Source organism: Habropoda laboriosa, unplaced genomic scaffold, assembly GCF_001263275.1.
Source record: "Habropoda laboriosa isolate 0110345459 unplaced genomic scaffold, ASM126327v1 scaffold41, whole genome shotgun sequence".
NCBI classification, from domain to species: Eukaryota; Metazoa; Arthropoda; class Insecta; order Hymenoptera; family Apidae; genus Habropoda; species Habropoda laboriosa.
Window position 1 is genome coordinate 1,310,128 of NW_017100164.1, and position 10,770 is coordinate 1,320,897.

The following is a 10,770-nucleotide window of genomic DNA, read 5'->3' on the forward strand; positions in this document are numbered from 1 at the left end:
TTCACAGGCCGACTTGATTGAGGCCCAGCAAGATAGAGTCTACCGGCCCGCCAGCCAATAGGAAACGTTCTCTCTCTGTCCTTGTCGCACACTAGTGCTTTCCTTGTCTAATACCTCTGTTTATATTCTGTTATCCGAGTAACGAGTGGTTAGTTCGCGGATCCAAACACGAGATGGCGTTGCTCCAGAACTGAAAATTCTCTGTCCTTGTCTATCCCTATACCTTTCCTTGTCTAACTCATTTCTCTAGTGCTATGCTTGTCTACCCCTTTTTGTTTCCTTGTCTAACTCGTTTCTCTGGTACTATCCTAATCTACCAATGTTCCTTTCCTTGTTTAACTCATTTCTCTAGTATTAGCCTTGTATACCAGTATTCGTAGTAAGTATGACTAAATATATTGGATTGCGTGGGTAGAACTGTTCACGATTTTTTGACAGCAGTAGAACACGCGTATATGATGAATCATCTACTGAAAAACAATTCGTTACTTTTTTAATTGTAATTTCATAGTTACCTTTAATTCTAAGTAATTCCAATCACTACTCATGTTGTAATTTCTTTCTATGCTAAATCGGTAACGTTGGGAACGCCACGAAAATGGTAAGGGTCTTCTCGGCCCTCGTGCCGAGACTCCATCTTACTGGGCCTCAATCAAGTCGGCCTGTGAAAAATCATTAATAACTCAATAATTACGATTATTTTGTAAACTTTTAGACTTTAAGAATGCAGTCTGGACCTTCAGCAACTTTCTCATATAGCTTTTAGTGCTCCGAACCCTTCCAATAATTAGTTATTAATAATTTTAGTACGGGATGTCGGTAACGATACCGTGTACCGTCAAGTAGCTTTACGGTTTTTTAATAATTTCACAACTTTCTACTAAATTCTCGTCCAACTAACTACACGCATCTGAAAGGCAACTCTTTTGGCTACATTCTCGTCTAATTTTTATTAACATATTTGATTTAGTTTAAGAGTTATTAAACGTTTTATGGGAGAGCCTCCTTCCTATTCATCGTACTCGTGTGTAGTCAACTGTTACAAACAATTGCTAATATCTATTAAACTACATTATACACATATTTAAAAATTATTGCAGAATGTAGACAAAGGTCTGTACTATATTCTACATGCTGGAAAGTACAAAATTAATCATGCATATTCGTGAAAATGACAGAAATCCGTTACGCTTGAATGCGACGAGTGTAGTACTCACCCAAACAATATTTAGTAACTCATTATTTACGAAGAATTTGTGAACTTTTAGAATTGAAGAATGAAGTGTGGACCTTTAGCAACTTTCTCATATAACTTTTAATGCGCTAGACCCCTTCAATAATTAGTTATTAACAATTTTAGTACGTGATGTCGGGAACAATACCACATACCGTCGTGTACCTTTACGGTTTGTGACGTCACCGGACGTTGGCTACGGGCCAGCGCCCTGGCGGCCGTCGACGCCCTTGCGGTTTAGATGGAGGCTGTTAGGAGGCTACGGTGAGCGCAACGCTCTCGCTCGTCCGGATTGCCACCGAAAGGGATATACATTTAAGGATAGCATAAAAAAAAATTCACCATGTGAAGGACATACTAGCGTGGCGGTTTAAATTGGTACAAACGCAGAATATTGCAAAATGTTTTTTACATTTGCGCAATGCCGGGTTGCATATCACTGCCAACGCCTGGTCACCTTGCAAGTTTTATTCGAGTGTGGCTCGGTTTCTAACCGATCAGAACAGATCTTTTACGGGGTCGATCGTGTCGAATTCCCATGGGCACATATGGAAGGGCAGCCCTCGCAGAATTTCGACCGAGAATAGCCCGTAGAATGTGCGAGAGGCTGGCAAGCAGCGCTGGGGTAAGTATAAATTTTTAAATCATAAACATTTCGTAATAAAAATCAAATTCTTATAGTGGTGTACTTTTCTGTTTTATTTTAGTGTCAGCCGGACAATGGCATACCGGCAATTACAAGATGAAGGTGTGCACACCAAGATTATTACTTCCAACGGATGGAATATGCAAGGTGGCTGTTGGGAGAAATCGAACGGAATCCATCGTTCTACAGGTTACCATTTCTAACTGACACCACAGCCCCACCACAATCAGCCCCTTTCGGGGCCCCAATTTTTTAAACGTAGGAACAATAAATCGTTCTTAAATAATCCTCCCCACATTTCCCAGTGTCAAGTGACCGTGTAGTGAAGTGAATCGTGCAGTAAGGTGAGTTCACCGACCTGGCCGTAACATCAGCTGTTGAGGATTGCCTCAGGATCGGCACAGTGACCCAGTGTCCGACGACCCACTATTATTAGTACGTCTCCAGATCCTGATGAAGCTAGCTGCAACGCTGGCGAAACGTCGGAATGTAAATTCTTTTGGACACGGCTTACACCCGGAAGAGTCAAATAATCCGGGCCGTGAAAGTCTCAAAACTATAAAAGATTCAAATCTCCTTGTACAGTTAACTAAATAAAAACTCGAAGAAGAAACGATAAAAATATCGCATTTATTCGAAAAAACGACAATAAAACACAAAAATAAAAAGAACAACTGACAACATTTACAAACGTGAAGAAATAAAATATAAAACGAACGACAAAATATAAACACAAGGACGTCGGAAATCACGAAGAAACAACGTCGCAAGTGATCGTGAACTGCAAACACCAGAAAACAACCGAGCACAAAATACCGTACAACAAAGACAGTAAATTCTTTCTGGAAAGCAATGAAAATTCTTTCTTCACTTTCTCAACATTCGCGTTTGTATTTTCACAGAATCCCAAACGCGTGTTGCCGCTCCCAATTTTTCTAACACACTCGGTCCCTTCAAACTTCACGTCTTCCGTTTTCTTCACCAAAAACTCGACCAATGAAATCGCTTCTTTCAATACGACACTACTCGACGATCTTATCGGGATTTCCACTTGGATATTTCCAAAGTTGGTCTCACTCGAAATAATGGTCGTCGATGACGTCTCCACTGATTCACTTGTTTCCTCCTTAGAATTATTACAAAGATCGAAAGACGTCTTACCGAACGATGACCTAATTTCCGCTTGCCTAAGAACCTTGAAATGCTCAACGATACCACGTTTGTCGTTGTTCTTCTTCTTCACAACGATTTTAATGGAACTGTTGCTCTCTGGCCAATTTTTCAATTTTCTGCTGATTTTCGCAATTTTACTTCTTCTTCTCTTACGTTTTGTTTCTTTCTCCGATTTCTTCAATTTGCTCCTCATCGTACGTTCGTAGATCTCGATGGCTCTGTGCAGATTTCGATCTTTGATAGCACCTACTTGAAAGGCTGCACTTATCTCACTGGGAATCACTTTTACAGGGGATTCGTTCTCTTCTTTTGCTTCATTTTCATCGACGCCACGTTCTGAAGATATAAAACACGAGCTTGAAAAGTTGGTTGCTGTTGACAAGTTGGATTCGTCGTAACTTGATTCATTTATTTGATCATCTTCTTCGTGATTTAACGAAGATTCGTCACGCTCTTCGTGTTTATTTTTATCGTCTTCGTTGTCGTCATTTTTCGTAGAATTTATTTGCGACGTTAAAGGAATATCACTAGAATTTCCGTGGAAATTATCCTTCGAAGAGAAATTGTTCGAATTTGTCTGAAGATTAGTCTTCGAAGGAAGATCGTTCGAATTTTTGCAAAAATTCTCGCTTGAATTCTTTTCGCTGCAATCACTCGTTTCCTGGTTGAAATCAGTGGCTGCAGATTTCGAAACACGAGGGATTCTCACGGTTTCCATGGAATGATTGCAAACAGGAAGTGACACCGTCATCGAAGACATATTTCTTCTCTCATTTTTCAAATCCATTTTGCAACGCTCATTGGCTAAGTATTTTTCTTCTTCCATTTCTGTCTGCGTCTCTGTAGCTCGTAATTTCGTCGTTGAACTGTCGTCCTCTGGAATAGTCTGCAAACATTTCGACAAAAACGAAATGTCGTTTCTGTTTCTCACTGTACACGTTGCGATATCCTTCATTTTTGGCGCAGATTGCAAAGAAATTTTGTTTGAATCCCTAAAATTCGCAGAATTTTCTTCAGGTTTTTCAGCGTTTCTCTCTGTTTTCTTCTTCCAACTGTATTCATTCTTCGTGTTCTTCTCTAATTGTTGTTTATTATCAACGTTTGAAGGTACATCGGCGAAACTTGTGGACTTTTTCTTCAAGTATTTTCGCGATTTCTGCTTGTCCTTTAGATACTTCTCGGCCTTGTTCACCAAATCGACGTCGATTCCCTGTTCACAAAGGAATTCCTTCAACATACTCAACGACAACGCGTGAAAATTCACCTTTGTCTTCTCTTCCTTACTTATCGACAAACTCTTCAAATTCTTCGCGTCGAATTTTCCCTGTTTCTCGTTGCAATTTAAAGAACACGCTCGAGAAACGTCGTTCTCCTTAGATTCCTCATTTCTCTCTTCCTGGCGGGAGACGATCGAAGAAGAAACGGAGTTGAAAGAGGTTTCACAGTGTCTGAAATCTTCTTCCTTCGAAATGCAATCAGAACTCGAAGTATTAAAGTTCATCGTGCAACTTGCACTGGTTACAGAAGCAAAATCACTGCGATTTTTCGCTTGAAAATCTTCTAAATTTCCTCCTGTTCCAGCACTTTCTTCTATTTTATCGTTTGTAACCGGAAATGGGACGAAATTTTTCGACACGACCGGTGCAGAGGATTTTTCTGAAAAATTCTCGATCACTTCGTCGATGTTTATCAGATTTTTCTTAAATTGGTTACAATCGATGTCTCTGGTTGGCTCTTCTTCGTTGATCTTCATTTCTTCTTCGACCAAAGCTGGCTGTCTGAAGGAAACAGGACTCGTTTCATCCTGCATTTCGTAACAACGTATCAGATTTCTGTCGATCTTTTCTTCCGCATTCTCTGGTGTTCCTTTTACGATTTTCTCCAATGCGCGAAGAACTCTCGATTCTTTCGATACCTCGCGATCAATTACGTCGCACAAAGAGGTGTCTTTGTTGTAACTTCTCGAGGACACGCGACAGCGCGGTGATTTCACTTTGGGAGCGATTTTTAAGCTCGCGTTGCTTCTCTTGTCCGCCATTTTGTGGTTCCAAGGAGGATCGATGTCCAAGGAAGACACGGTTTCTTTTGTCGAATGTACTTCGGTGGAAGGCCTTTTCTTCCAGTTGTTTGTTGCTCGTCCATGTTTCTCTTCCCTGGGTAGACGATACGTTCGATTAAAATTGCCATTTGCACTTTGTTACGCGATGTTAGAGACGTATTCGTGACTTGACAAATTTCACGAATTCTTACATGATACTGCTGTGAATCTTCACCGTGCGTTTTCCACTATCGTCCGCGATTTTCTCGACGTTCGTGAGATTCTTCTTCGTGAGAATATGATCCATCGAATTTTCCCGTTTGCTCGCGCACGATCTGCTAAATCAGAATGATCTGCTACGCTCGTGATCAGAAATTAGTGAATTCAAGACTCGAATGAAATTTTTTCACAAATTTAAGCGGAAGATTTAAGCCTAATTTAAAACTACTTTTGTAGCATTGAAAATTGTAACAAACGTGTGCAGAAAGTTTGAAAATTAGTGTTTCCAGTGTTATAAGTGATCAATAATAATTCGATACAAAATTCAGAAATATTCAAAATTATTCAATATAATTTAATTGAAAATTCAGAAATATTCAAAATAATTTAATCCCAAATTCGAAATTATTCAATATAATTTAATTCAAAATTATTTAAAATAATCTAATTTAAAATTATTTCCATCAAAAATTCTAAAAATTTACAAAATACCAACTGATGACTTTTTTTGAAAATTCTTCCATAGCTTCCAATGCATAGTGGTTCTACACTTTTCTCCTATACTGTACATACTGTACATGATAAAAAAAAATAGATGTTCATAGGGTCTGTCGAAAAATTTCAACGATCTACAATAACTATTATGAACAATAATTAATCCATTGCAATTATCCTGTACTTTGCAGTTTCTCTGGTGTGCGTCGATGGACGTGACTTTTGCGTCAACGTGGTAGCACTGCTCGAGGAGGGAATCCTTACTGAACCACCCGGTCTCCAAACAGGTTGCTGATTGCCAAAATTTCGATGCTTCTGACGAGATACGAATTGCTTCTGCTGATTAAAAATCGTACTCGTTGTTATTTTCTTTCCTGGTTTCACTTTTTCACTGTGACGGCTGTTCTCCGCCATTTTCTTCTCAATAACACTATTCAAACCGTCGTCTTGACGCTTTTCTTTTTCCGCATTTCGCGAAGAGCACAAAGGTTTCGTGGAGATTCTCGATCTACACTTTGCCAAAGGATCGACGGAATTTGAAACGATGGACATTTGAGTCTCGACGGTGCTCTCCCTTTTCACGAGATTCACCTTCGGATTTTTCGATCGGACCATTCCACTTCTCTGTCTGAAATTTATTACACAGGATGGACCACGTAAAAGAGGCCAACTAATTATCTTCTCTAGCTACGATGGTACCGAGGAAATTTTTATACGTAATTTAAACGGTTTCAAAGGATGAAAGAGATGGGAGAAAAATTGAAGATTAACGTTTGTCAAGTATAACTGTAAACACGTAATTTACTCAATTACTTGGCATCATTGGACACAGTGTTAGTCACACGACGTTGAATCGTCTTGTTTTTTCTTGGACTCTTCTCCTCTCGAACATTTTCCTTCTCCTCGTTGTCGGTGATCACGTTTTTCACCAAACTCGAGATAGTCTCGATCGAGCACGATATTTCATTTGTCCAATAATTCGACGTCATAGTGATTTCGTTCAGAATACCTCTCTAAATCGATCAGAAATATATAATTACTCGCGAGTAATCTTTTCCACTGGAACGTACTTTTTTGCTTGCATTCTGTCCTCGAAGCGATTCCAACTGCATCTGATCGACACGTCGTTCTGTAAGCAAATTTATTCCATCTCTTTTTCAATCTATCGCTCCGAATATTTCCATAGAATTACGTGCAAACCTTGATCTTCCAAGATAAGTCTGTTCTTGTTCACGATTCTCACCAAATCGACAATATCCTTCGACAGGAGCTTGGTAACCGCTGTTTCAGCTTTGCGGCTGTCTCTTGAACCGTGAATGTAACTCTTGCACCTGTTAATTTAGCTTTCCATTATTTCACGTTTAATTTTGCATTCGTTAACTTCAGTTTTGTTTTGTATCGTAATACTAGGTCATCCCGTAAGTTCGTGTCGAATTTTATAACTCACATCAATATTTTCAACAAATCTGTAACTTTGATGAAAAAAAATGTAAGCGTCTTCTCGTTCCGCAACTTTTTCTTATTTTTTTTTTTTTGGTAAAACCATTATGTCGTCGCTATCGAGTTTCCTTAGATTTTAATTAAAATATTTCTCGCTTTCGGCGCGAACTTACGCGGTGATCTAATATTAAAAATATGAAATGTCAATGATACACGAGAACTTAAAAATTGACGAACACCTGGTACAGAATTTTACCATAGACAAAGCGATAAAAAACAGAAGAAAATTCATTGTTTGGAAAAAAAATTTCACAAGAAAATTTAGTCGAAAACTTAACGAAAATTGAAAATTTTCTACAGTTTTTCTATAGTTATCTACTCTTCGTTCAAAATTAGAGTAACCTCGCTTCGCGCATGGGGCGTGCCTAACGCAGGGCTAGAACCACTAGAACGTCCAAACCCCCACTTACCCGCCTACGTTTTTCTCCGTCTTACCTTCCGCTACGCTCTCTGTCTATGCGCAGAACGGACGAGAATCGGTCCGAGAGCGAGGTTACTCTTATTTCGAACGAACAGTACAGTTTTAACATTCTAGAGATTGTATCAATTGCTTTCTCACACCTTGCTACAGTTTTGTCCAGCAATTGCAACATCATCGTCCAATTAGTCGCGTCCGGCAAAATATTGCACTGCAATTTCATTCTCAGCCTTTCCATTCGCTGCCAATCGCAAGTTAATCGTTCGTGAATTTTCGTCAACACGTTACACGTGTTTATATTCTGCGTCTTTCCTGTATTCTCGTTCACTTCGATCTCCATCGTCGCAATATCCTTGCAAAGATCTTCAGAATCCTGTTTCTTATTACTCCCATCGATAATCGTCGACGATTGAACATTGTCAACGCGCGAACCAATTTTGTCGTCGCCAATTGCACGAACTTTATTCTGATTTTCCGGTTTCTCACTTACCATCATCATCTTACTCCCATTCGTCGATTGCGCGTTCAAAGTTTTCACTTCAGCATTTAACTTTCTTTCATTGAAATCTGTTGTCATATATTTCGCCGACGAGTCGCTCTTCGAATTTTCAGGAAAATTTGATTCGTCAGACTTCAACGTTATCTTCGAAATTTTGCCATCGCTCGTGTTTAATTTATGCGAATCGAAGGTATCGCTACTTTCACAATTTTTTCTACGATTCTCTTTGTCCACTAGGGGTAAAACATTTTCTACTGTTTTCAATTTCCCTAAATCTTCCGTGTTGTTCGTTGTATTGTTCAATTTTGAAGAATACGTACTCTCGTTTGCGCGAAAATCCTCATTTTTCTTATTATCGTTCGATCTATAAAAAGTAATCGAATTAATAATTTCCTGCTTTTCTCTACGATTTTCTTTTTCAATCACTGCAATGTCTTCCTTTTCTTTTCTTTCTAATGCGCCTTTCGTTGATTCGTTGTATCTTGAAGAATATGCACATTCAGCGACAGAAGAATCGCCGTTTTTCGTCGATTTTCCTGTCGGAAAAGTTGAACCGATCTTTTCACATTTTTCTTCGTTAACTCCTTGAATTTTTGATATACATATCTCTTCACTTTTCAAAGCAGCCAGAGTATCCACTTCTCTCACGTTGCATTTTTGAGGATTTTTAAATTCTCTGAAACTTTCAGTACCATTTTTTTCACTAGCTTTTCCATCGTCCTTCTGCGTACACACTTTTTCATTTGCTTCGAAAATCGTAATCAAATTAACGTCATTGTCACTTCCAACTTTTTCTATCACGTTCATCCGAGTTTCGTCCGAACCATTTTTCCCATTCGATCGCATAGTTTCATTTCTTTCAAAATTTGTTTGACGTTTCAAGCTAATAATTTGATCCTGTCCGTACTGAGTCGACGTAACGAAAGTATTTTCGGAATTATACTTCGGAAAACGTTCGTTAAATTCCTTCAGATGTTCCACTTCTTCTTTGAACCAATTCATCCCCCTCATCGGGAAACTATTTTCCTTGGATACAAGTTTATACTGTTCGTCTTCTTCCGGAAACGTCCTCAACGAACCACTTCCTCGATTTACTTCGACTGACTCTTTGTCCAAATCGTTCCTACCACTTCTCCCCTTTTCATTCAAATAAATTTCAACCAATTCGACGGGACAACTGAAAAGAGAATCACCTATAGCTATCTCTTCTATATTCCTCATATTTTGTCCTCCATTTCGGAGAACCTGGCTTTCTTCCTGTTTGGAAGGAGATTTAACACGTCTTCTTTGGCTTGATGGTTCGATAAGATTCTCAGATTTGTCGTCAACCTCGACAACTCCACTAAACTTTTTCTCTTCTTCGTTTCGTTTGATTGGAGAACGTTCAGAATGCACTTTCCCCGAAGAATTCTTACCCTCGGAGAAGCTCTCGTGTCCCAAATCTGTTCTGTTTAAGGTCGTTTTAGAGTGCACATTTGTCACGGTGAAACTTGAAGAGACGTTTCTTCTTTGCAGGCAAGAGACACTTCTCGACGTTACTTGAACGTGCGTTTCGTGAGTTTGGTCCTTGAATCCTTCGTTGAAACGATCGTTTTCATTCGTCGACGTTTTCGCGTAACTCTTAGGTGAAATTTCAGTATCATTCCGAGGTTTTTCTTTGCTCGAACGATTTCTCCTCTTCGTCGATTCGTTTACCCGTAAAATTTCCTCGAGCACGTAAGTTTCGGGCCACGAAGCTTCGTTGTGCGTTGAATCTTCGCGATTCAGCTTTGCGAAAGGGAACGACGTCCACGTTGGGTTCATTTCGTGGTTCGCAGTATCGAAAATGGAAATCAGGAAGAAGTTGTACGAGAATGTCGGAATGTATTTTGTATTGTGGTGAACATAACTTTGAGGATGTGGGGTTAGTGGGAATTTTGGAACGTCAACATCACGTGTGCGTTCAGATGTTCCTTGCGACTGCTCCAATTTGAAATGGAGAACATTTGCAGAGCGGTTGTTAATTTCATTTTCGATCGATCCTGCGTAAATAACATTTTATTATCGTGAACGTAAAATATCAAGGTGCAATAACAGTGAAGTATTGTATTACAATGAAAAGTACAGTAGATAGTTAAAGTAAGAGTATTAAGCATAAAGTACTGCTGTATGAAGTACAGTAAATACGGAGAAATACACAGGGTGAGTCTCCTAACACGACGACTGTTTCAAACAAAAGTTGCACGGTGTCTAGGGGGACATGTTTTTTATCACCTTACTATTTTATTGAGATATTAGGGTCACCTTCAGTTTCTTAAATGGAACGTCCAATATTTTTTTTCGAATTCGGATAAATCGTCAAATTTTGCGTAGAAACGTATTATTACAAAGCGGGACTTAAAATGAATAACTACTGAGATATCTTCAAATTAATAATCTTCTATTAGGAAATACGCTCAGACAACGTGATTCTTAACACGACTTTGTTTACTTGCTTTATAAATATCTCCCACTTTGTGTAATACTTTTTTGCGCAGAACTTGATGATTTATTCGAATTCGAAAAAAAA